We start from the raw sequence: 27505 nt of genomic DNA, 5'->3' as shown, positions 1-27505 counted from the left end.
TTGTATTGATTAAATTGAGTCCCAGTTGTATTGACATTTTAAAAAGTGTCCCAGCAATATTTCCAGTCTCACATTTTCTTCCAGAATCCTACCACTCTCTTATTAAGAGTTGGTGTCTACTTCCTCTAACCTTGAGCTTAGACCCTTGTAAGTGATTGACCAATAAAATCCATCAAGACTGACACAGCATGGCTTCTGAAGCTGTGATATTCAAGGTGACACAGCTTCCACTTGATTCTGTCTGGCTCCACACAACTGCCTTTTGAACACAGCAACCACTTTGGAAGGAAACTATTAAGTCAGGTAATGTGAAAGGAATGAGATTTAACCTTATTTGCAATTAAAGATTCCTAGACTGCCACAGTATGTATATATGTAGTATGTACACACACACACATATATATAATATTTTACATTTTCTTTTCCTTTCTCTCTCTCTCACACACACACCACAGAAAACATGAGGCCTCTGGATCAGAAACAAAGACAGCTTATTAGTTACAGTAGAAGCAGCAACTAGAGCAATACCTTGCTTGACTTTCCCAAACCCCAGTCCCTGCAGGGTGACATAGTGGCAGCCATCTATAATGAATCCATGCATTATAGAAGAATCCCCATGATAGGAAACTCTGCCATAACATAGGGCTGCTGGTGACGTCCAGTCCTCCCCTGAGAGAGACTTTATTTTGGTTCTGGATAAGTACATCTTCTGAGGAAGTGAAGGACAGGATTTTATCTTTATCACCTTGGACTGGGAGGAAGATGTCCCTCAGTTTTACAATCCTTAAAAATCTCCTTATAAAAACATTCTTAAAGTGGCTGTAAATGCCTTTGTTCAGAAGAACTGGACCATGTAGAAACATTAAATATTCACGGGGAAATGTCTCCCCATAGAAACCCAGGCCACATGGAGAGCATAAGCAGAAAACATTCCAAAAAATGGGTCCAGCCAAAAGCCAGCATCAATTGCCAGATACTTGAGTGAACAAGTTTCCCCATGATTCCAGCCCCCAGACTTCGAGCCATCGCAGTTGATGCCAAGTGGAACGGAGACGGGATGTCCCCAGTGAGCCTGCCCAAGACTTGGAGATGCTGCTGCTGTTTTAAGTCATTAAATTTTGAGATGGCCTCTTATGCAGCATTAGATTATGAAGTAAACAGGGGGAAATGTCTGTGACAAATTTAATTATACAAGTGGTCATAGAACAAAATTATAACTTGGTTTCATTTGAAGATACATCTCTGAGTACATATACGAATATAGACATAGAAATAGAAAGAAGACAAACACAACATATGCAAACACAAAAACATGGTGATAAACCAAAATGGTTCATTCTGGTGGAACTTGAAATTTCTATTTTATACTATATATATTAGTTGATTTGCTTTTAAAAAGATTTCCACAGCTTCCCTGGTGGCTCAGATGGTAAAGCGTCTGCCTACAATGCAGGAGATCTGGGTTCAATCTCTGGGTTGGGAAGATCTCCTGGAGAAGGAAATGGCAACCCACTCCAGTATTCTTGCCTGAAAAATCCCATGGAAGGAGAAGCCTAGTAGGCTACAGCCCATCCAGTCACAAAGAGTCAGACACGACTGAGCGACTTCACTTTCACTTTAAAAAGATATGTATTAGTTTTATCACTGCAGACAGTGACTGTAGCCATGAAATTAAAAGATGCTTGCTCTTGGGGAAAAAAAGCTATGACAAACTTAGACAGCATATTAAAAAACAGAGACATCACTTTACCAACAAAGGTCCATATAGTCAAAGCTATGGTTTTTCCAGTAGTCATATATGGATATGAGAGTTGGACCCTAAAGAAGGCTGAGCATGAAGAATTGACGTTTTCAAACTGTGGTGCTAGAGAAGACTTGAGAGTCCCTTGGACTGCAAAGAGATCAAACCAGTCAATCCTAGAGAAAATCAACCCTGAGTATTCATTGGAAGGACTGATGCTGAAGCTGAAGCTTCAATACTTCAGCAACCTGACGTGAAGAGATGACTCAATGGAAGAGACCCTGATCCTGGGAAAGACTGAAGGCAGGAGGAGAAGAGGGTGACAGAGGATGAGATGGTTGGATGGCTCCACCAACTCAGTGGACATGAGTTTGAGCAAACTCTGAGACATAGTGAAGGACAGGGAAACCTGACAGGCTGCTGTCCATGGGGTTGCAGAGTCAGCTACGACACAGTGACTGAACAACAATGATTAGTTGATTTGTTTTTAAAAAAGATATATATTTGTTTTATTGGGAAAAAATTGCTTTTGTAAAATAGTTAAACACTTTGACCTCTGGATTTTATGTTCATGAGTTTTTATTCTTCCTTATATTTTCTTCCATCCTCCCAAAGTTTCTATAAACAGTACACATTGAGTGCAAATATAGTGATATGTGGTAATTAGGATAGCAGTGGGAATGCTCTCAAACAGTAAAAGCTGGTTTCTTTTAAGGTAGAGTGTCAGGCCATTTTCTATAGCATATGAGATGATGGGACCTTTAGCGGACTTTTAAAGAAGAAAATGCTCTCCCATACATGAAGATAGATAATGCCTCTTCTATCATTCTTTTGACACTTGATCTTGACTATCATGTTCCTATTTTTCTCTTCAGAAGTACCTTTATAAGATAGACTTAAGAAAATGCTAAAAGTTGAAACTATAATTGTTAAAAATAAAATGATAGACATAATTTTATCTGACTTTTTCATGAAATGAAAATTCAACTAAATAGAGCTATAAAGCAAAATAATGAATAATGGTTATTTATGTGGGTTATTTGGCTTTAATATGAAATAGCCAAAGAAACTACAACTTTCATAGTAAACAATAACCACAAAAATGGATTGACTTTACTACATTTTAAAAATGCTGTTCCCACATTAGGCAGAATAATTTTTCTTTTTAAAGATGTGGGCTCAATATTTGCTAAGAATATTATTAAATCATCTAAAAACAAGAGTATAGTTCTTATGTCTTGTGTTTAGTTGTGACATGCAGTTCAGTCGTGTCCCACTCTTTGTGATCACCAGGCTCCTCTGTCCATGGGGATTCTCCAGGCAAGAATACTAGAGTGGGTTGCCATGTCCTCCTTCAGGGGATCTTCCCAACCCAGGGATCAAACCTAGGTCTCCTGCATTGCAGAAGGATTCTTTACCGTCTGAGCCACCACGGAAACATATTTCTTATGATCATCAATAAATAGTACCATATTCTTAAAATAAAATAGTGTTACTCAGATACTGCATACACATTTTTAAAAATGCATGCATTTTAATACTCTACAAGTTTCTAATAATACCAAAAATTTAGAAATAGCTATCTACATTTTTCATTTAGCACATTTATATTTTTCTTTTTAAAAATATTTTGACAACCATTATTATCAGCAGGAAAAATAAAGAATATTATACCTATTAGACTTTACTAAACCCTTCTGGAATGAATCCTGTGGAACAGTTATTCTGAGTAATTTTTGAAAATCCATAGGAAAGAATTTATGTGGTCTTTTTATTAATATAAAATGCTGGTCCTTAAAAGTGTTCTATGTTAAAGTTTATTGTGTCAAAAATAATACAAATGTGTGTTTTTCTTGTCCATCTTAACAATGTTGTAATTTGAAACATTACTGAATAGTGTAGACCTTGACTAGCCATAGGACTAAACTTTAAATCCCATGACAAATAATTAATCTAGCCAAACGAAATAATAAAAAGTACTTGATATGTGAATACACTATGATTTTAAGATTATCATTTTAAAAACATATCTAACTCACACAAACTGGAGACATTTAAGTAAAAATCAGCTAAAAGGAGTTTTTACCAAATGGTCAGACCTCAAACTGTATGCCATTGTTTTGAAATAAAATGGTTTGCTTGAGTGTCTAGTATTGTTTGCTTACTCATATCTGTTCTCTACTGGACTTTAAAGTTCTACAAGTCAGTGACTATCTACATATGATTTTGTAATCCAAAGTGTAGATGATGCCTGAAATATAGCAAGCATAAAACAAGTTTCTCTTGAATAAAGAGAAAAGAAAGTGGGGTTTCTAGAGCTGTGTGTTTTTTCCTAAAGAATATATTCCAAAACTCATGTTAACAATAGAACCTATGAAGGGACAGTTATGTTTTTAAGGACAGCTTCATCACAATTTAAGAAAATACACCAGGATAAGACAGTTTAAAAAAAAAAGTCAGTCAATCTAAGATTGCACACTAACAAGATAACAGGCAAATATATATATAAGTGTGGTGCAGAACCAAGGTTAACTCTAATTTAGAAGAAAATCTTAAATGATTACCAAAGTTTTCCCTAGGAAGAAATAGATCATAATAGAAAAAAATAATAATAATGGGCCACTGAGGTTACTAACCTAAAGTCCTCTACAATAGACACTTCTATCTTCTCTTTAAGTCTAAAATGTTCAGGATAATAGAGATCTAAAAACGGGGTGATACAGTACTGCAAGGCCAGAGAAGGCACTGGCACCCCACTCCAGTACTCCTGCCTGGAAAATCCCATGGACGGAGGAGCCTGGTGGGCTGCAGTCCATGGTGTCGTGAAGAGTCGGACACGACTGAGCGACTTCACTTTCACTTTTCACTTTCATGCATTGGAGAAGGAAGTGGCAGCCCACTCCAGTGTTCTTGCCTGGAGAATCCCAGGGATGGGGGAGCCTGGTGGGCTGCCGTCTATGGGGTCATGCAGAGTCGGACACCAGAGACTCGACTTAGCAGCAGCAGCAGCAGTACTGCAAGGCAACCTGCTACACTCTGTGTTAGAAGCTGGGCCTTCCACCTCCACCACAGCCAGCAGTCTGGGCAGGGAGAAGTCCGATTACTTCTCAGGGCTTTGTTTCGTAGGGTAAAATGTGCAACAGGAATGAGACATCTTCCAAACACCCGATTCTACGCTAAAAACCATTCTCAGCAGAAGCAGACTCTGTAAAAGAAGGAAGATAATTCTTCATGATCCTAAAGGGAACATTTGGTATCCCTTGTATCTATAGCCATCTGTCGATTTACTCAACTTGAATGATATTTCTATTTTCCCAGTCCAAATTTGTCCCTCTTTCTTCCAAAACTCTGCCAACACTCTTCTCCAAGTTTCCTTGACAAACATCCCACCTTTATTTGACCATTATAGTTCAATTAGATATGCCACTTCTTAAAGCTAAAATTAGACATGCACTTGACAATCTATATTTTAATTAATTTATTTTTTTTCATTTATTTTTATTAGTTTGAGGCTAATTACTTTACAATATTGTAGTGGTTTATGCCATACTTTGACATGAATCAGCCATGGATTTACATGGTACTTCCTTGGTGGTCCAATGGCTAAGAATCTGCACTCCCAATGCAGGGGGCCCAGGTTCAATCCCTGGTCAAGGAACTAGATCCCACATGCCACAAATAAGACCCAGTGCAGCCAAATAAAATAAATATATATTTGAAAAAAAAATTTTTTTAATTTATTTATGGGCACTTTCTTTATAAATTATACTCAATTATGGGAGCATTAACTAATCAATCAACTCAATGCTCATAAGATAATATGATAAATCCATCAGTGGATACCTGTGTGTTTATTGTAAGCTACATTATTTCCTAAAGTTTTAGAAAAAGTTTTGACACTATGTAAAGTCTCAATTTTCTTTTGCTACATAACTCTTTTAAGTTTTGAGACACTCATCTACTACAGCGACCATTCTTCTGATTAAATGTGCTTTCTTCCAAAGCTACCAAATTTATAAAAATTTCAGTTAAAAAAAAAACAGTAAGAACTGCATCAAAACTACTACTTAAAAACACTCATCATTAAGTTTGTTAAAGTGAAATTGTAGGGTAAAGCAACCTAAGGGACTCTACCTTTTAAAGGTAAGAGTTCTTTTTATGTCACGTTTTTTTCTTTCCTCTTTCTCTTTAGTTCTCAGCTAAAAAGCATGTACAGATTTTGTACATTTAGTTAAAGGCAGAGTGATGCCATTGTCAAGATAGGTGGGAAAATGATGCTAATTTCTAGAAGGGAAACCAATCACCTAGAACATGCCATCTAAAAATTAAGGCAAGACAGAAGCAGCCATCCATAAGCTGGCTGATGTACAGTGAAAGTGACATTATTTTATCTGCTACAAATTCACGTAAAGGGAAAATCAGAGTATTTTCTTATAAAAGATCAAAAATTATATGGGCCTTGAACAGCCAGCAAGATCTGACATGTCAAATCAGTCTTCTACTTAAGAGACATTGATTTGGAAAAGGGAGAATGTCCATTTTCCCTTTCTTTCTGGTATAAAAAATAATACATATGTTAAAAGAACATTTACATGAAGATATGCTTGGAATGTTGCCAGTTAATCAACAGAGGTTTGGACCAGGGGTTTTAAATTAATAATAAAAAAGTAAAAACTCTCAATATTATAGGCCTCCTAAATGCTGATGAAATGCATAACGCTCATTAAACAGGAGTGGTCTTAAGAGACAAGGAGTTCTGGGATCTGCCAGCTGTTGCAAGAATGACTCATCATTAACCTTGATGTAACAAAAGCCACTGCCTCTGGCAGACATTCATCTGATCGATATTAAACCGCATCATGTAACAGGTCAATGTGCTCAATTGTCTGAGGAACATTTAGCCTCTCACTCATCCTGGCAGACACAGCTGGAGACCTGTACAGGGTCATAGTAAGGCTTTTTGGATAGATATGGTATGACACAGGTAACACTTTCTTCAAAGATTTCTAAATAAAAACCATCTCTGACTTGTTGCAACTTGACATTTGAATTCATCAGTGACCCAAATGCTGGAGCAAACTCACAATTGTTTCTTGCAGAAAACCCAGCCTTAACTGTAAGAAACCTTCGGGTAGCTGATCTGTCTAGCCTAGGGTATCCGTCTCCCTCTGTAATTCTTGTAATAGAATGAAAGCCTTACCATCTGTTTGATCCCTTGTAGACCTGCCTTTAATCAGTGCTATAGAATACATGCCATCCTGGCTGTCTTCAGACAGTATAATACTGAGAAAGTTGTTACCCAACTCCTATAAAAATTTTAACTCATGTAAAAGAAATTTGATAAAGAGAGTCCAAGTGAGTGGTTTGCAAGGGCTAGACCAGTTGCAGTAGAATCCTATCAGGTACCTGTTAAAAACTCAGATGGCTGGATCTCATCATGTACTGCCTAAATCAGACATACCAGGAATAGAGCCAAAGAACCTATATTTTTAACAAGAACTTTATTTGACTCTGATGGATACTAAAATTGAAAACAACCAGCCTATGGGATTCAGAATCTAGTCAATCCTCAGGGTATTCAAGGCTCTTCTGGCTTTGGGTTGATTAAATCTCTGCAGCGATGAATGACAACTTCACTGTATGAAAAATTAGCTTGATTTACAAGTGTTTCGAAGTTATAGCATCATCTTTTATTTTGATCATGATCACAAAGAGCTATGTGATTTCTGTTATACCCTTTGCCATAAAAATGTTAAGAAGGACACTGCTAATATATTACTCATGGTCAACTCTCTTTATAAGAAATGGTATGAATTCATTTTCCTGACTATAAAAACTATGTTATCTATAATATCTCTCTTTTCTTCTGGGCTGCTAGGAAGCTCACCACCAAACTGATGCTTAATTGCACCTATCACACTCCTCTTCACAGCAATAATTATTGCTTCCTCTCTTTTCTTCTCTGTTCCTTTTCAATGACATCTGTAATATTTTTTAGGTTTAAAAGAAAAACACTCCTAAAGTTCTCTTGGAAAAAGGTATGAAAAAAATCTCAAAAATTATAGTGGTTTTTAAATTTTTATCCTCTTTGATTTAGAATATTCATTGATATCCATTTGGGGATGGCTTTATACTATTTTTCTCCATACATTTATCTGTACAAAAATGTAGGTCTAGATTAGTCACAAGGCATTCTTAGATCCTAAGAACTCCAGGGAGATGATTATTGCTTCCAAACTAAAGTCTTTGGAACATTTTAAAATAAATAAAATTCTTTAGAATAGCAGAGGGGGAGAGAATGAAAACCAACTATTAACCAGTTTGAAATCTATGATCCATGGCCAACCCAAATTCATGATTCAGAATTCAGCATTATGTCTTAGAAATACCTGGAACCCACAAGAGTAACTGGAATAGACCTGCTAGAAGCCTATACCAATTTGAGAAAACTAGGAAATCACTCGTTTCTGCTTTCTGATCACATCTAAGATCATTAGATCAATCATTTTGTATAGATAGTTCACAACACATAAACAACTGACTGATGTTCTTTTCCTTTATTGTTTCTTTTTCATTTAACTGTAAATGACTAGTGGGTTACTTCCTTTGATTAATGTGAAAGGTAAATGTAGAATTCTTTAGGCCAAAGTGACAATTTCATAATAAAACCAAGCGTACTCATCAAAATTCTGAGAATTTCAAGGTCTTTTTTAAAGGCTTTTATTTGAAAGAACTGTATTATTAGAGAATTTAGAGCTTTCCAAAGACAGTCTTTTTCCAGTCTTTAACTAGGGCAGCCTCATATCTTCAACACACAGAAAAAATGAAAGTGTTAGTCACTCAGTCATGTCCAACTCTGCAACCCCATGGACTGTAGCCCACCAGGCTCCTCTGTCCATGGAATTCTCCAGGCAAGAATACTGGAGTGGGTAGCCATGCCCTTCTCCAGGGGATCTTCCCAAACCAGGGATCGAAGCTAGGTCTCTTGCATTGCTGGTGGATCCTTTGCTCTCTGAGCCACCAGGGAAGCCCAGAACAACTGGATATCCATTTGCTTAAGGTGAACCTAGACTCAGATCCTGAACTCTTCTCAAAAATTACCTAAAATGGACCAGAGACCTACACATAAAACACAAAACTGTCAAACTCCTTGAGGATATCACAGAAGAAAATCTAGATGGCCTTAGGTAGAGTGAGGAATTTTTTATATAACATAAAGGCCATAATCCATGAAAGAAATAAATCACTGATAAGATGATTAAACTTCTGCTCTATGGGGGAAAAAAACCATCAAGAGAGTGAGAAGACAAATCACAGACTAAGAGAAAATAGTCACAAAACACATCTTATAAAGGACTATTATCCAAAATATACAAAATACTATTAAAGCTCAACAACAAGAAAACAAATAACCCAATTTTAAAAAAGGGCAAAAGACCTCACTTCTCAGTGAAGACAGATAGGCGGCAAATATGCACATGAAAATATGCTCCACATCATATATCACTTAGGGAATTACAAATCAAGACAATGAGATACCACTATACATCTATTAGAGTAGCCAAAATCTGGAACACTGACAACACCAAATGCTGGACAGGACATGCAGCAATAGGAACTCTCGTACATCGCTGATCAAAATAAAAAATGGTGCAGCTACTCTGGAAGATAGTTCGGCAGTTTTTTTATAAAACCAAATGTACTTTTACGAAACAGTCCAGCAATCACACACATAGGTATTTACTCACATGAGTTGAAAACTTGTGTCCCCACAAAACCTGCACATAGATATTTATAGCAGCTTATTCATAATCACCAGAACTCAGAAGCAACCGGGATGTCCCTCACCAAGTGAATGGATATATGGTAGTACCTCTAGAAATGGAATTTTATTTAGTGTTAAAAAGAAAGGACGTACCAAACCATGGCATGAAAGAAAAATGCATATTACTAAGTGAAAGAAGTTCATCTAAAAAGGTTCCACACTGTATGACTTCAACTATATAACATTCTAGAGAAGGCAAAACCATGGAGAAGAACTGTGCTTGTCAGAAGTTAGGGAGGAGTGAGAGATCAATTTGGTAAAGCACAAAAGATTTTTTAGGGCCATGTGACGCTATAATGATAAATGCATGCTATGATACATTTAAACCCATAGAATGAATGTACAACACCAGGAAGTGCACCCTAATGTGTAAAATATGGACTTTTGTACAATGATGTAACATGTGTTCATTGACTGTAGCAAATGTACTACTCTGGTATAGGACTTTGATAGTGAGGGAGGCTGTGTGTATATGGGGACAGAGAATATAAAGGAAATATCTGTACCTTCTGCTCAATTTTGCAGAACCTAAAACCTAAAACTTCTCTAAAAAATAAACTCTACTAAAAAATGTGCATTTTAGGAGTAAAATGTCATGCAAATAAAATCTTAACCATCTCCTTTACCAGGGGCATAGGTTTTCAGTTTGAAACTTAGAATAAGCTTAGTATCCAAGTTATTAGAGACCATTCTTCATAATTATACAGAATTCTGCATTATAAATTTATTACTTGAACTTATCTACCATGAACTTAAATGGTTGTTACATTTTTAGCCTAAAATATTAATATGAGGGAAGTATGAACTAATCTGCAACATAAGTCACTGTTTATTTCTGCCTTTGTTATAATCAACATTTAGTCTGTTCCAAACTGATTAAGTAAAGATCACATCAATGTTTAGGTTGGGCAGAATAAACAAATCAGCTGCTGGGCAGCACCATGTTCTATTTTATAGAATAAGCAAAGTGAATAAACTGGATTGGGGAATAAAGGAAAATATAAGAGAACTAAACTGCTTAATTTATAAATAACACATTTTCCACTTTCCCTATTTCTAAAATATTCTAGTCATTTGAAATGTTTTGACTAGAGACATAAGTTGATAGTAAATACTAATAGTAATTAATTAATATAAATACATTAAAATATATTAATTAATTATCTTCTATAGAGAGACTCTACCTATATAGTATGTTCTTGGATTCCCTGAGAATAGTCAAAATGCAATGCCAAGTTGAAGGCAATAATTTTTACTGGCCAATTTAAGTTTGACACACACACACAAATTTAAAAAACGTACTTTGACTTCCTGGAAGTCAAAGAAAAAAGCTTCTTGTTACCTGAAACCATGTCTGTCACTAAGGTACTGTGTCATCAGAAGTTTGGCTCTCAGATTCTTGTAACTGGCTCAGAGGTGGTATCATTTCTTATAAAAATGGAGAAAAATAATGCATTCTCTCACTGATGCTACAACTGTGCTGACAATTCACTAATACAGAGATTGTATTTATAGTATCTGCCTTTAAATCTGTCATCAACAGCTCCAAAATCATAACATGCTCTCTTTCAAACATATTCGGTAAGTGAACTCATCTACATCCTTGGCATTTGTCAGTCATTTTGGAAAAATAAAAGAAAATCTAATAAAATTAAAACAGAGGTTAACTAAATTTCCTTGCATGTTTAAAAAAAAATCAGAGTACTGCTTTCAATTTTGAAAGCTCAAATAGACACACTTGCATGTAATCAATCAAATAATATTAAGGGATAAAAGTGTATATAATGAATCCACTAAATATGCATAGATACTGATACCAATATTTTCTGATTACAAAAAGTTTACAAATTCTTTGAAGGGATTTGTTTCAAAGCCAAGAGGAAAGATGAATGACTAACATCAGAAAATTGTTTTAGGCTGTGCTACTAATGGTTTTGGGGCTTCCCTGGTGGCTTAGAGGGTAAAGCATCTGACTGCAATGCGGGAGACCGGGGTTCGATCCCTGGGTCAGGAAGATCCCCTGGAGAAGGAAATGGCAACCCACTCCAGTATTCCTGTCTGGAAAATCCCATGGACGGAGGAGCCTGGTCGGCTACAGTCCATGAGGTCACAAAGAGTCAGACACGACTAAACGATGACACACACTAATGGTTTTATGATCGACAAGAAAAGGGCCTACTCCAAGAGAAAGAAAAAACAAATGAGCTAAAATCATTTTGGATAATTTAGTTCCTACCAATAGGAGGAAATCAAATGTACTTCCACCATTAAAACACATTTTGGTGATTTTCATTAAGCAGAAAAAAATCATTTTTAAAAAATTAGGAGGGGTTTATAAACTAAAACTTGGAGCTTGCATTTTGATAATCTGAAAATACAATTCAAATGTCACCAAAAGCTTGTGCATTAACCATAGGCCAGAAAGAAAAAATAAATCAGAAATACACATTTCTAATTCCTCAACTAATTCTAGAGTTTGACCAATTGTAAGCATATTTCTAATTTAAAAATTTAATATAATGACCAAAGTAATATAATGTGAAAATATAAGTATTTACTGTAGTATCCAAATGTCGATAGCAGATTCAGAAGTCAAGAAAACTGATTATTAATTCCAGTTAACATTATTATATGGGCTTCCTAGTGGCAAAGAATCCACCTGCCAATGTAGGAGATCCAAGAGACATGGGTTTGATCCCTGGGTCAAGAAGATCCCCTGGAAAAGGAAATGGAAACCCATTACCGTATTATTGCCTGGAAAATTTCATGGAGAGAGAAGCCTGCTGGGCCACAGTCTATCGGTTCGCAGAGCTGGACACGACTGAACACTCACACAGAGATTACAAAAATTATATCCACATGACCAGCATGATTTCTTTCTAAAATGTTTTTAATGTAATAAATTTGTATGTTAACTTATATTTTAGAATTTTAAAATATCTCCAGTAGACCATATGTCTTCTTAAAAAATTTTTGAATAGGTGTTGAAACAACATATATTACACATTCATATACACAAACACACAAGCGTGCATATATATATATATGTGCATATATATATATATATGGATTTTAATCTACCCACACACCCTAGGTGGGGGAAGGAATTTCTTCAGATAAGTAGACTTCTAAAGTAAAATTCAATAGAGATAGAAAAACTTCCCTCTGGATTCTCAAAAATCACTAAACCTCACCCATTATTCTAGCATGTATAAAGAACTCTGCTTTCTAAACACATGAATTTCTTTTAGATACGTAGTCCGCTTTCCGGAAAAGAATAATTCTGTTTTATAAATGCACTGAATAATAATGCAAAATAATGGCAAACACTGACTTCTTGTCAGGAGAATATGATCATTTTGATCTAGTCTTCCTAAATTGACTAACGTGATAGTTTGTTCTATACTCTTACTCTTAGGGATTAAGCAAGAAATATGCATGAAAGTAAGATAGCATTCTGGGAGGTGGTGATGGACAGGGAGGCCTGGCGTGCTGTGATTCATGGGGTCACAAAGAGTCGGACACGACTGAGCGACTGAACTGAACTGAAGATAGCTTTCAGACTGGGGGAAAAATACAGAGAAAAAGAAAAAAAAGTGGATCTGATTCCAGCCTTCTGAAGTCATAAAGAAGGAAAGAAAACTGATATCATGCCTTTTCTTAAAGGGGGAAATTGTCATCCATCACGTCACTTTGGCATTTTGTCTGTTCTTCTTATCTAGTGGTGTACAGCCTCTACCTCCCTGTTAGAGTGAAAGCTCCTTGAGGGCTGGAATAGTTCTCTCTGCTCAACGCATACTTGCTGCTGCAACACCATTCAACAGAATACAAGTCTCTAGCTCTGGTTTACAGGTTCAGATTAGTGCTAGAGGTGCGAGAAACAACTCCTCTGCTACTCATCGCAGAAAAATTGTGATGATATTTACTCAAATTGATGATTTTCTGAAATGCAGATTTCTGTGGGGGGCGGGAAATGTATATCTATGGCACACTTGCTGTATCTAATCCTCATAATAATTTTTTAAAAATAGAATCTTATTACATTCCCTACAAAGACTAGTTCTTTCTTTTATAACTTCTTTTGTATAATGCGGGTTTTATTTCCTAGCATTTATTATAGTTATCATTTTATATTTATCCATGTGATGATTTATGAATGAATCTTGCCCTCTGTTAGCTGTAATTCTGTGAAGGCAGATACCACTTCGGCCTTGTCACCTCCCAGCTCAGCATTTGGCTGATATGCTTCACATATATTAAAATATAAAATTTCCCCCAAAGCAGCCCAGGTTACATGAACTTGTATGAATCAAGCCCTTTGGTATGCCATATACAAATACATTGAAAGGATATACACGTACACTCACTTGTAGGGTTATTTTGTTCTCAGATAGATTCCTAGATTGTGGTAGGACTATGCTAAATATCCATTCTTTAGTTTCTTTGTCATGTATGCTAAATCAGCAACAGTACTGTTCCAAGTGGATTTTCTCAATTCTAAGCCACTTTCAAAAACCCAAATTTAACTTAACAAAACACATAACAGATATGAAAATGTATGTTACAGAAACTGAGTGTATATACATCCCATTAGAAAAGAAAGCAATGATTTAAAGGACCAACTTTAATTAGAAAAGACATGGAAACACATGCCAATCTAATTCCTATCTTCTTTTGCGATAGAATTATTGCATGGCTAGGTTGAGTGGCTTGGCCAAAATCCTCTCACAGTCTCTTAAAGGCAAAATGGAACTCTGAGAGATGGATGACAATCCAGTTGGGTGGATTCATAAATGGTTAAATACTCACATCCACAGAGTATTTATTGATGAATGGATAGATATCAGCTATGACAAGAATTTTTTCTTGACTCATTATTTGCTGACATTTTTTATCATAGTGAGCTAGAAGCACATGTATCTAATTTAAAATAACTAGTGAAAGGAGTGGCTTAGGGACATAGGTTTTGGTGTCTAAAACACTTGAGTTTGAATCTTAGCTTCTCAGATTAATATCACCTTGGGCAAACTATTTGACTTCTTTGGAGTTTAGTTTTTCTATTATAAACAAAATAATAATAACTGCCTTGCAGAGAGTAGTTATGTATGTTTGAGTCCCCAGTACTGTGCACTGCATGTATATAATCGATCCTCAATAAATTTTTGGGCTTCCCTGGTGGCTTAGCTGGTAAAGAATCCGCCTGCAATGCAGGACACCTGGGTTTGATCCCTGGGTTGGGAAGGTCCCCTGGAGAAGGGAATAGCTACCCACTCCAGTATTCTGGCCTGGAGAATTCCATGGACTCTTTAGTCCATGGGTTTGCAAAGAGTCAGACACGACTGAGCGAACTTCACTTCACAATAAATTATTGTCATTCACATGATAACTCAAAAAATCAGAGGCCTGGATAGATATGAAACAATAAAAGGTAGTGCATAACACACCGTGTATTTGGTGGCTCTTGCTAGATTATGCTGAAATAAGAAGTATTGGGAGATAATTCTCCATAGGTCTCTCGCATTATTGCCTATCTTGTGAGCAGAGGCACAGACTGTCTTTGTTCCAGACTGTCTTTCAAGGATGCTTGCATAGTAAACAGCCTTAGAAGATGAAGATAACATCTCCCTCTCTGGCAAAGGGCAGGTTTGCTTACAGCCTTAGAAGACAGAGATAGCTCCCTCAGAAGCCTTAAACTGCCACATTTCCTCCTCTTACAAATGATTCAGATTCCCTAAACTCAGGGTTCTTCTGCTGTAGCACAATACACAAAGTTTGTGCTTGTCACCTGGGCCACTGTCACATCACCTGGTGGAAACTGGGGCTCAGGGAACAGCCCAAAATCTGATATTCTGGTTCTTCATATGACTTTGAATATTAAACTGTCCTTTGTCACTGAATCGAGTGTCAAGTCCTCTGTCAGTGTCCATGACTCTAAACTGGCTAAACTATTAGCTTGAAAGTAGGGTGAAATTTCAACCCTCCGAGGTTCTTAACAAAAACCTCCAAATCTCAGGGACTTATCATAACAAAGGATTATTTCTCCTTTCCACAGACACTGCCACTTTACATGTTGCCTATGTGTCGCTGCAGGTCAGCTTAGCTCTGCCTCAGGTACCTTTCTCTGAGACTGCAAGAACAGACCCACCTGGACATGTCTGTTGTTAATGGCCCAGGGAAAAAAGCAATGGAGGAGCCACCTATGTAGTTTTTAAAATATTTGCTTGGTCATGGCGTATATCACTTTCACTTATACTCTATCGACCAAAGCAAGTCACGTTGACAGGCCTGGTATTAGTGGGGTGGCAAAGTACACTCTTCTCACAGGAAGAACTGAAGTATTCTCACCTCATATGGAAAAAGGCAAGGATGCATAAACTTCTTACAAGGTGGGAGAATGCATAATGGAAACAGTAATACATTCTTCCACATATAAATAACACATGCTCAGTAAATGATAACTATGTTAGGACGAGTTATATTAGGACATGACAGAACGTAATTAGTTACGTAAAGACAAAATAAAAAATTTAAAACATTTTCTCCAGGTTTCAAAACTGTTTCTCATAGTTCTGTATTATACCCGTGACAGTAAAGAACATACCAACATTCAAGGATTTTTGTAAAAAATCTTGATAGTATGAATGGGTTCAACAAGATGGTATATAAATTGGAGTAAATAGAGTACAGTAGGTGTGCTTGTTTTCAAACATGTACAGGGACACATAAACATGCAAAACCTATTTTTAAGAGGGATTGAGAGAAATGTTTTACTACTATTAAGAGAATAAACACATATATAATGCAAAGTTTTGATCATGGTGTCATTTAACAACCAAAACCAAAGCTCCTAGAAGAATTATTTCACAAATATGCTTAGCAACTCTTCTATTCCCTCTTGAAATTTTCTGCTGTTTTTCTGAAAGTCACCACCAAGAAATAGAGGTACATGAAGGGTTATTTGTGATTTTTCCACTGGATTGTTTCAGATATAATCATCCTTTGAGCCATCTTTCCACCACATAATCTCTTTGAACTCATTACCTGTGCACTGCCACATAAGCAGTCTAACTCAGCATGGAATAAACACACCTTACTTTGAGGTCAATGAACTTCAATGAATCAAAAATGACCTTTTTAGTCTATATGACTAATTTCAAATCATAAGTCATAATTTTGGGATTCTAAGAATTATAGCAAGCAACTCCATTCTACCAAGTCTTTTTAATCCTTTACTATTTTCTCTTTAATTTAATAATCCCACATGCCTTGATCTATTGACTATATTCCACCTTTGTAAACTGACTATGTTCCATTCAAGGGATATTTTCTAAATTATTTAAGTGTTTAAATATCCAAATATTTAATATCTAAATATTCATGTCACCACATTATATACATAACATCATTTGGGATATTCAATTGTTTCACTGTTCTTCTCCATGTTTAACATAAGTGTTTTTATTTCAGCATTTGAAATTTATATACCGAAAAGTAGATTTCAGCTACATCCTGTATTACTTATATGAGACTTTAAGGGCATGAAGTGAATAATGGCACTCAATTGTACACTTGAGCACACCTGTGTGTCCGTGCATATACACACACACATTCTTTATTCATTGTTGGGTCCAGTAAGTATGAATTGAGTGAAAAAAAAAAAAACAGATTAAGACAAACACTAAATCTGAACCATCTTCTGAAAGTACAAAATAAGACTGAGACTTTTCTGAAATTTTTCCAAAAAGAAATGTAAATATACTTCCTGTCCTTCTGCATTTTCACATCTTGTCTCAACCTTCCAGTATTATTCTTCATCTCATTCTTATCAACTACATTCAATCCACATTTACTCTAAATTCTACTTCTTAATTATAAACAATTGTTTGAAGCTCTAGCTATGGCTGATGTATTTTTACCTTACAAACGCTATTCTCTTGAACTTCCTGCTGGAAGAATGTAAGTAACAGATGGTGGAGCTTCTTGAGATATAAAATGAGACTCTGCATATCAATGCAAATCTGACAAGTGACTTAATCACAAAAGACACTCTCCTTCAGAAAAACAATCATCTAGGCAGCAGTGATGAACCCAAAGAAAAAAGTCATCTTAGATATAGACTTTTCTGTATTTTTCTATTTTCTTTAATTACACAGACTAACAGTTAAAGCAGCTTGCTATTTATAGTATTTAACTAGATTTTAGCTTCAGTTTTCATGTGGAACATAAAGCAAGAATCTTGCATTTATTCCTCAGTTTTTTTAAGGAGTATGTGGGCATCAGTGCACTTAAGTATAGTGTAAAAAATTAAGGCAGAATTACATCAAAATCATCTAGGCATGTCAAGGTGCATGAAATATTCAGTGATGAGAGTAAAGGGATACGGAGAAGGCAAAAGTATTTTTGGAAAAAAATAATTAAGGGATTCTGCCTATTAGACATATTTCTATAATCTTTGGATAATATTTTAAGAACATAATTGACACATTTTAAAAATTGCCTTTTCTTTTCCAATAGCAAAACCTGATCACAAATCCTGATCACAATCAGGATCACAATCCTGATCACAATCCTGATCAAAATCACAAAGTTTGGTTCAGACTTAAGGCTCTTCTGGCTTCCCTGGTAGTTCAGCTGGTAAAGAATCTACTGCAATGCAAGAGACCCCAGTTCGATTCCTGGTTTGGGAAGATCCCCTGAAGAAGGGATAGGCTGCCCATTCCAGTATTTTAAGGCTTCCCTGGTGACTCAGACAGTAAAGAATCCATTTACAATGCGGGAGACCTAGGTTTCATCCTTGGGTTAGAAAGATCCCCTGGAGGAGGGCACAGCAACCCACTCAGGGTTCTTGCCTGGAGAATCCCCATGGACAGGGGAGCCTGGCGGGCTATGGTCCAGGGGGTCACAAAGAGTTGGCCGTGACTGAGCAACTAAGCCCGTAAGGCTCTTTGCTATCTTTGTACTTTGGGTAATTTCTTATTGCGGTAAAGAAAAGAAAAGATGAAAACCATTCATTTCAGCAAAAAGCCTAAGTGACAGAAAGGGGAATGGAGGTGGGCACAGTTTTAAGGGTCATATAAGTATCTGGAAGATGAGAGTGGGGATTAAAACAACACAAAGGCAGTGACTGGAGAAAATTCAAAGTATAAAGGAGGGGCAGAGAGAAGGAAAACTGTCTGAGCCACAGAGCAGAGAGTGGCGTATTCCAGTCACTCACTGACAAGGGGCTCTTCCTTTGTCACCTGAGCTCCCCCATGGGTGCTCTGCCCTCTCACACCCCATCTTTGTGGACATGTTGTGACCCATCTCCTTTGTGAAACCTCCTTATTCTTATCCCTTCTTATTCAGAGTCTTAACCATCCTTCCTAAAATAAAACTTGCCAACCTCAAAGATTACTCTATGCTGAGAAAAATATTAGTAAAGTATCAATACATTATTTTTTGAGGGATACTGACATTTGACTGAGGGTTTCCCAGAGACAAAAGCCTTAAATCTAAAGGAATGAATCTCAAATCCTGGGCATTTCACATCTATCGATTGGTTCCTGGGAGCTTCCAGTGTTCTCTAAATCAAATCACACATGCGGCTGCTGATTTTTCTGTACACTGGCCATGATGTATTTTATAAAATGTTCGAAGGACTCAAAATGAATGAAAAGAACCTCAGTCTACAATTACCAATTGCAAATAATGATACAGCATCATATACTAAAAAAATTACACCCCTGTGTACACTGTTGGTTAAGGGAAATTTTATGTCCATGAGATTATTTTATTCACACCTCCTAAGCAGAAACCTGGGCTTTCCTGGAGGCTCAGTGGTAAAGAACCCATCTGCCAATCCAGGAGACACAGGTTCGATCCCTGGGTCAGGAGGATCCCCTGTAGGAGGGCATGGCAACCCACTCCAGCATTCCTGCCTGGGAAATCCAATGGAGAGAGGAGTCTGGCGGGCTACAGTCCATGGGGTTGCAAAGAGTCAAACACAACTTAGCAACTAAACAACAACAGTAAACCAACAATCTATTCCTATTGTAATTAATTATTGTCATAGGAGTGCATCAGTCTGCTTAGGCTGTCATAACAAAATACATAGAGTGGGTGACTTCAACAACTGACATGTGTTTTCTCACCGTCCTGGAGGCCGGAAGTCAGAACTGCCATCCTGGTCAGGTTCTAATGAGAGCTATCCTTCTGGCTTGCAGAAGGCTGCTTTCTTGCAGTGTCCTCACATGGCAGAGAGGGTGCTGGTGTGTCTTCCTCTGCTTATAAGGGAACTAATCCATTCATGAGGCCCTGACCCCCACGTGTGCTAAGTCACCTCAGTCATGTCCTACTCTTTGTGACCCTCTGGACTGGAGCCTGCCAGGCTCTTCTGTCCAAGGGATTCTCCAGGCAAGAATACTGGAGTGGGTTGCCATTCCCTTCTCCAGCCAACTCCCATAAATATCATCTAAAGCTAATTACACACTGAAGGCTCTATTTCTAAATATAATCATATTAGGGGCTAGGGCTTTAACACATGGATTTTGGGAAGACACAATTTAGTCCATGGCAGTGAGAGAACACTCCTTGAAATTTTTTTAAAAAGTATGAACAATAAAATTATGTATACATGGGGAGATTTTTATTACCCCAAATCCTACCATGTATTTTTTAAAATAAGAACTTCCTGTGAGTTTAACTATCCCTTTGTATCTTTTCTTTGGCCTCATCTCTAGATTTCACTTCAGATCAAGTTGAATGGCAAGGCCACTTCTGAGCACATGGAAACAACCACCACTCCAGGTTCCTCCAGGCTTTTGTTTGAAAGCTCTCTAATTTAGTAGGCGAGCCTCAGGCTCTTAAATTTCAAAAATAAGCAGGATTCCACTCAAGTGCCTTTCTCAGAAGCTGGTTGGTTTCTGAAATGCCTGGACTCATTACCCTCATGTTGAGGTTTGCGAGGCTGACATTTCTCAGCCCCTCACCAGTTCTCCTCAGTCAAGGGATGTCACCCTGGGAGCTCCCCAGGGGCCTTTAGGGCTCCAGATGAAAATAATCAACATTCCAAGCCAGAAAACACAGCAATTAATTAAAGGCAGCTGACCTTCAAAGAGACACAAACTTAAAGGAAAAAGTTTCTAACCCAAGTTCTTTTTATTTTGAATACAAGATTCTTGTGAGTTTTTATTTTTAAAAAATGTGTAACTGACTTTAAAATTCAGTGATAGAGAGAAACATGAGGTATTGGATGAGCAAGACTGTGTCAAACTGAGAAAAAGAGCACCTGGCTTATATTATGTTGCTTAAGCATTTCTTTGTTTTTTATACGTCCCCAGTCCATTTTTCTGTTTGAAACAAGAGGCATGAAATTTGTCTATTCAGTCATTATAGCAAGAGAGCTATGTTGGATCAAGACAACCCTCGGAGCTAGTTTAGCCACATGAACCCAAATCAATCACCCAAGTGTAACTATAGCCCAGTAGGTTATATCATTATAATTTTGATCGTTAAAAGGATGAGAGTTTGTGAATCACAGTACTATGATTGCCTTTTGTATTCTAAACTGCTCTAGTCTAATCCAGACATGGATTAACCTTGTGAGTGTTAGGATTGGGGCTAGGCAAATAGAAGAGACGCATAGGTTACTCAAATGTGCTTTACCTTCAGAAAATCCCTAACAGTAGAGAACATGACATATATATGGTATAGGGTAGGCACTGCTCTGTCTATGTAAGCAGTCAGTCATCCCTTGCCTCTAAATTAATAACTGTAATGCACAGAATATCCCCACTAAACTCTGTATTTGGTGCTTCTTATACATATAATTTTCCTTAAATCAACTAGTCTATCTCCATTATTCTTTCTACATTCTAATCAATTTTTGTTTTGGAAAATAGCCAAGTTTTAACAGTTTCTGAACTAAATATAAAAAGCAAGTGCAAAAAAATGAAACAATTTCTGGAAATAAATTTTTTTTCATTTATTTTTATTAGTTGGAGGCTATTTTTTTCATTTATTTTTATTAATTGGAAATAAATTTTAAACTAAGAAAAATTTCAATTAGTTTAAAATTCTCTTGGAAGCTTTAAGTTTTTCTAAGAATGTTTTTCTCTACGTAATGAAATCATGTTTACAATTTAAATGGTTTCTTCAGGTTTTTTGGTCATACATGAACTGCTTACACAAATAACAGTGGAATTTCTGTTCCCAGAGTTCAGGAATATCACAATTGTGATATTGTGCAATTGTGGAGTAGGAAATCGCAATCCACTCCAATATTCCTGCCTGGAGAATCCCATGGACAGAGGAACCTAGTGGGCTACAGTCCATGGGGTCGCAAAGAGTTGGACATGACTGAAGTGACCTAGCATGCACACATACAGAAGCAATTGTATATGGGGCTACTAAAACTAATAAGAGAAAATATATATTAACATACTTTCTCATTTTTCCCATCTAATGTCATAATTTAAAGTCAGAACCTCTAAATTCAAATAATGTATAAGTTATCTGAAACTCATATTTTTCAAGACTCAACCAAAAAAGAAAAAGCAGAGTATGCATAACTGTAATAATTAAAACACCCAATTCTTAGAAAGAGACATGTATAGAATTTCACTATGTCTAAATAACCAACAATTAAATACCAAGCAAAACTTCAAGCACTCACCACAATACTGAAATTTGTCTAAATGCTGTGTGAGAATAGGCAAAACTGTGAGTTCCTCTAAATCACTGTTTTTCAAGTCATGACTGACCTTGCACTAGGATGGTATTAGTTTGATTTGGGGAATACTTGCTTCTTGCTAAAATACAGTTTGCTAAAACCCATACAAGTACTACTAAATCAGTATCTCACAGAGGATGACAAAGCTCTATTTTCAATCAAGCATCCCAGGTGATTCTGACCCACTCTAAACTTTGTAAAACAGTGCTCTAAGATTTTAGTTATGGATGACAAAGATTCAGTTTAGAGAGCTTCCAAATGGAATCAGAAGCTTTGGCTCTACTCCTCTTTCTGTCTTCTCAGGGAGATTTTTTTAACCCCTACATTTCATATGATGCTGTACTAAATAAGACTCTATGGTCTTAACATCTCAGTAATACCTTGAGAGAACCAATATCTTAGAGTCCTACTTCTGGCTCTCTACATATGGAAGGTAAGTTTCGGTTGTCACCAAAGATTCCTACCAAACCAATATATATACACTCTTCCATTTTTCCAGGTTTCAGTCAGCCTGGTCCACTTACCTATCACAAAAGCCCTGCAGTCTATCTCTAAGAAACCTTGGCTGTTTCTTCTTATTTTATTTGCTTTGGTTGAATCACCTTCTTATTTACTTATTTTTTGATCAGTTTGTTTTATTGTTAGTATTAGTGTGTAAATGTTTTAGAGCAAAAACCTACTTAGTTGAGCCTTATTTTCCCTATAATTTTTTACTTAAAAATTATTTTCAGCTTTGAGGTATAGTTGCCAGTTAAAATTGTAATATATTCTAAGTGTACAATGTGATGATTTGAAATCCATACATATTGTGAAAGGATTCCACTCATCTAGTTATTGACACATCTGTCTATATATAGATAGTTCGGGGGGTAGTTGGTGAGAACATTTAAGTTCTCCTCTTTTAGCAAATTTCAGTTATACATACAGTGTTGTTAACTGTGCTTGTCATGTTACGCATTAGTTCTTGAGAGCTTATCCATCTTCTATGCAAAGATGTGTACCCTTTTACCAACATCTCCCTACTGACTCAATCCTTCAGCCCATGGCAACCACTTTAAAACTCTTTGTTTCTATGAATTCTTTTTTCTTTAAATTCCTCATGTAAGAGATAATGTACAATATTTGTCTTTCTTTGGGTTATTTCATTTAGCACAATGCCCTCAAGGTCCATCATGTTGCAGCAAATGGTGACATTTCCTTTTTTCTCACAGCTGAATAATAAATATACCTTTGTGTGTGTATGCATATATATATATACACATAATGAATGAAGAAAATATGGTATTTACATATATGTACATGTTTGTATGTACAATATTTTGTACATCTGTATGTACAACATGTATGTACAATATTTCTTTATTCATTTATCCTCTCATGGACATCATAGGATGTCTTTATTCATTTATCTTCTCATGGACATCATAGGATGTCTTCATATCTTGGCTATTATGAATAATGCTGCAATGAACATGTACATTCATATACATGTAAAGATACCTTTTTGAGATAATGGTTTTATTTCCTTTGGCTATATACCCAGAAGTGAGATTGCTGGATCATCACTTTTTTTTTATTGCCTTGAAGTTTTTATTTTAGACTTTCAGATATACAATCATTTTTATCACTTTGTTTTTAAGGTGGAATCCATTATCACTCTCTAGAGTCATCCAGTGCTTCCTGGAAAGTACACCATGCCATGAGCCCAATTCCAACTTCCACTGGCCTCTACAAGCAGACAGTCTCTTTTTTCCAAAGATGTCCTTGGATACATTCCACTAACTTATTTCTAAATCATGAGGCACAATTAGAGCTAAGCTCATTCACAGATCAGAAAACCACTTATCCATTAAAAAAAAAAATGTATTATGTGCTTGCGATGAGCCAGGCACTGTTTTATATCAGTGAACTGGAAAGACATGGTTCTTGACCTCATGAAGCTTAATTTCTATTAGTGGAGGTTAAAAAAAGTAAATAAAGAAGTGAAATAAGATAGTGGTAAGTTATGAAGAAAATAGCACAGTAATAATAGTGATGGCAGAAGTGTGTGTGTATGTGTGTGTTTCACTTTAAACTGGGTACACAGCAAAATCTTCTTCAAACTGGGGAAAATAGGGAGCCAGCTACAGAAAGACCTAAGGGAAGAGAAGTTAAGGAAGAGGATCTGGCTAGTACAGAAGACCTATGACCTGTCCAGGTAATGGAAAGACCTGAGTGGTGCAGAGCATAGGGAAGACTGAGACGCGGGAGCCGCCTGAGCGAGACCCCTGAAGGCGAGGTCAAGTGAGTCAGAGAAAACGCTGTGGAGAAGGTTTCTAGTTCTAATAGCGACAGGAGGCCACTGAAGTGCTTCTTGCAGGAGAGAGACCTGATTTGTGGTTAAGATGACCCCAGTTGCTATCTGGATATTAGAGTTTAGAAGATGAAGAAGGAAACTTGTGGGCCAGTTAAGGAAGCTCTCATGGTGAGACCTCAAGATGACTTGGATGAGGGAGGCAGTAACAGAAGTGGGTGAATAAGGCAAGTTTAGGATAGGAAGCTGGCAGAATTACCAGGTTCTGATGGTAGGTTGCAGATGGGAGTGATAAAAAGTGAGACTTAAAGGACTCTGAGCTTTTTGGCTTGAGTAACTGGGTAGACGGTGATGTCATCTACTGAAATCTGGGAAATCTGAGGAAAGAAGATGGGAGTGGGAAGGAACAAAGAATTTCACTCTAGACATGTTAAATCTGAAATGCTTATTGACTATCCAAGTGTGATAAGATCAATCTGGAGATATAATTCCGAACACCAGTGCATAAAATACATCTTTTAAAGACATTAGATTCATTTTTTTCTCAGGGAGAGCTTTAAATAGGGATGAAAGAATAGGATAGAGCTCAGGGGAAGGCCAAGGGAGAGAAAAATGAAAGTAAAAAGAGGCTGAGAAAAAAATGACTGGTTGTACAGTTTCAAGGAAGCTAAGAGAAAAAAATTCTCAATATGTTTTAAAGAGGAAGTGGTCAACTATATAGAATACTGTTGAAAGGCTAAATAAGAGGAATACATGAGAAAGATCACTGGTTTTGGCAACATGAAAGTAACCCTGACAAACCCTAAGCCAAATGAATGAATCATCTCTTCAAAGCCTAGACATCTAGCTGGACTGACAAAGAAAATGATTGAAGAAAGGTAGAATGGTGAAAAGGAAGAGGATGCAAAGAAAATCTTAGCACAGCTTCAGGCTCTTAGCAGCTTTTAATTTTAAATTATCATATAAGAACAACCAACAATGAGATTAAAAACAAAATAAATATCACATACTAACTGGAACACATATTAAATCAACTAAATATGAATCTTAGAATTTATCAGCACAGGATAAAAATGTTATTGCTCCAAGTTCAGGAGACAGAAGGAGATTTTTGAAAAGACTTCTAATTAATTATTGAACAAAGAATAGCCAAGCAAAGTCTACTAATACAGCGCATCTGTGTCAGTACTCCTATGAGGACTTATCCCTCCCCACTCTGTTCAGAGTGAAGCTCCAAAAACCTGATGATTAATATCAATCCCCCATTTGTCAAACAGCCCAAATCACCCTTTGTCATTTAAATTGTACTGAATTTGAATCTGCATAGACTGCAAGTGGAGAAGGAATCTTGAAGCTACATAAAATAACCTCATCTCAGTCTTAAAACAGAATGTATTAATCTTTTCTGGCACTGCTCCCCCACCAAAAACCACAGAATTCAATGCTATTCCTCTGTGAGTCATGCTGTAAAATTTCCAGTTGACTTATCCACAGCGAGATGGCACCACATGAAATAGAGCCCATAGAAACTTGGGAGAGAAGGCTTCATGTCTTCAACCTTCTGCTTTGGCTCTGACTTCAGATATATTACACCAAAACCAAGTTGAGCAAGTTGCAAGGATGAACCATGACTCTTTCACACTCAGATCTTAAACTGATTCTCCAGATTACATCCCAAGATCTGCATTTCTCAAAGCAGGGTCCCTTGCCACATTCACCTGGTGCTTAAAAAAAAAAAAGCAAATCTCAAAGCCCCTTCGTACTTATACACCAAAATCTGTAAGGGGCAGGTAAAAACATCTACATTTCTAATAAGTTCCCGCTTTAATGTTTTTTCGGTATGAACTCTTGGCCTAATTTGTGTACTATGGATGATTACACAGCATTTTTGCAGGGTAAGGTATTTCACCTTTTGCTTCATTCTCCAACTCATTTTACAGCACACCAGTCAGAATAGTGTTCCTAAATTGCTGTTATTATCATTTCTCTACCCTACCCAAAAGCCTTCTGAGTGCTTCACAGCCCAAAGGATAATGTTCAGACTTGTTTGTGTGATGTTCAAGGTTCTTAGTCATGGCTTCAGAATTTGCCCTTCCCACAACTGAGTTTCCATTAAAATATAAAATTGCTCAAATACCCAGTATATGTTCTATAGGCTTCTACCTCCCTCTTTCTAGCTTGTCTCTACTTCTAGAAAGCTACTTTCTCATTTGCTCAGAAGCCCAAATTCTGTCTTTTCTTTGAACTCATGGAAGCCTATCCATTTCTTTCCTGTTGGAAGTTCTGTGAACATCATAGTGCTTTATCTCTGTCTCTTGCTACAGGGTGCATGCTTTCTACCTTTTATTCTATGACAGTGTGGCCTATTTGCTCCCTGCAGAAACTGGGAACAACAACTCCTTTCTCTACACTGGTATCAGCAAAATAAGATCCCCATGGGACTGTTAGGGGAAGCACACTGACAAACCGCCCACCCTGGCCTGGCATAATAACCGTTTGCATGAGCTGTTTTGCCACAGGAGGTTCTGGGAAGGAACACGGAACTAACAAGCCACCACCAATCGAAGAGTTGGGAAAGGTCAAAAGGAGACACCACATGTTCGACCACCTCCCAGAATCCTTCTCGCTGGCATCCATCTTGGCTGAACAAGGTGTGCACCGCCAGGAAGGCCCCTGAGTCAGAATGATTGGCTAAAGACAACTGGAAACTAATCCCATCACCATAAAACCCCAGACTGCCAGCCATGGCAGAGCTGTTCTCCTGGGTTCCCTTAACTTACTGCTCTCTGCCTGGGTGCCCTTTCCCAATAAAATCTCTTGCTTTGTCAGCATGTGTCTCCTTGGACAATTCATTTCTGGGTGTTAGATAAGAGCCCAGTTTCGGGTCCTGGAAGAGGTCCCCCTTTCTGCAACAGGACTGCCACAATTTTTGTGTAA

At 37.0% G+C, this 27505-nt stretch overlaps 1 protein-coding gene and 1 non-coding gene across 3 annotated transcripts in view; one reads left to right on the top strand and one right to left on the bottom strand.

Annotated features, from left to right (window-relative positions):
- IMMP2L (inner mitochondrial membrane peptidase subunit 2) overlaps positions 1–27505 on the bottom strand; it is a 924620-nt gene that overhangs the window by 176924 nt on the left and 720191 nt on the right. The window lies entirely within an intron of this gene.
- Positions 5327–5399, top strand: TRNAG-CCC (transfer RNA glycine (anticodon CCC)). Its single transcript has one exon. It is a non-coding gene; the product is annotated as a tRNA-Gly (tRNA).

Source organism: Muntiacus reevesi, chromosome 6, assembly GCF_963930625.1.
Source record: "Muntiacus reevesi chromosome 6, mMunRee1.1, whole genome shotgun sequence".
Classification (NCBI taxonomy): Eukaryota; Metazoa; Chordata; class Mammalia; order Artiodactyla; family Cervidae; genus Muntiacus; species Muntiacus reevesi.
This window is presented reverse-complemented; position numbering and strand designations above follow the sequence as displayed.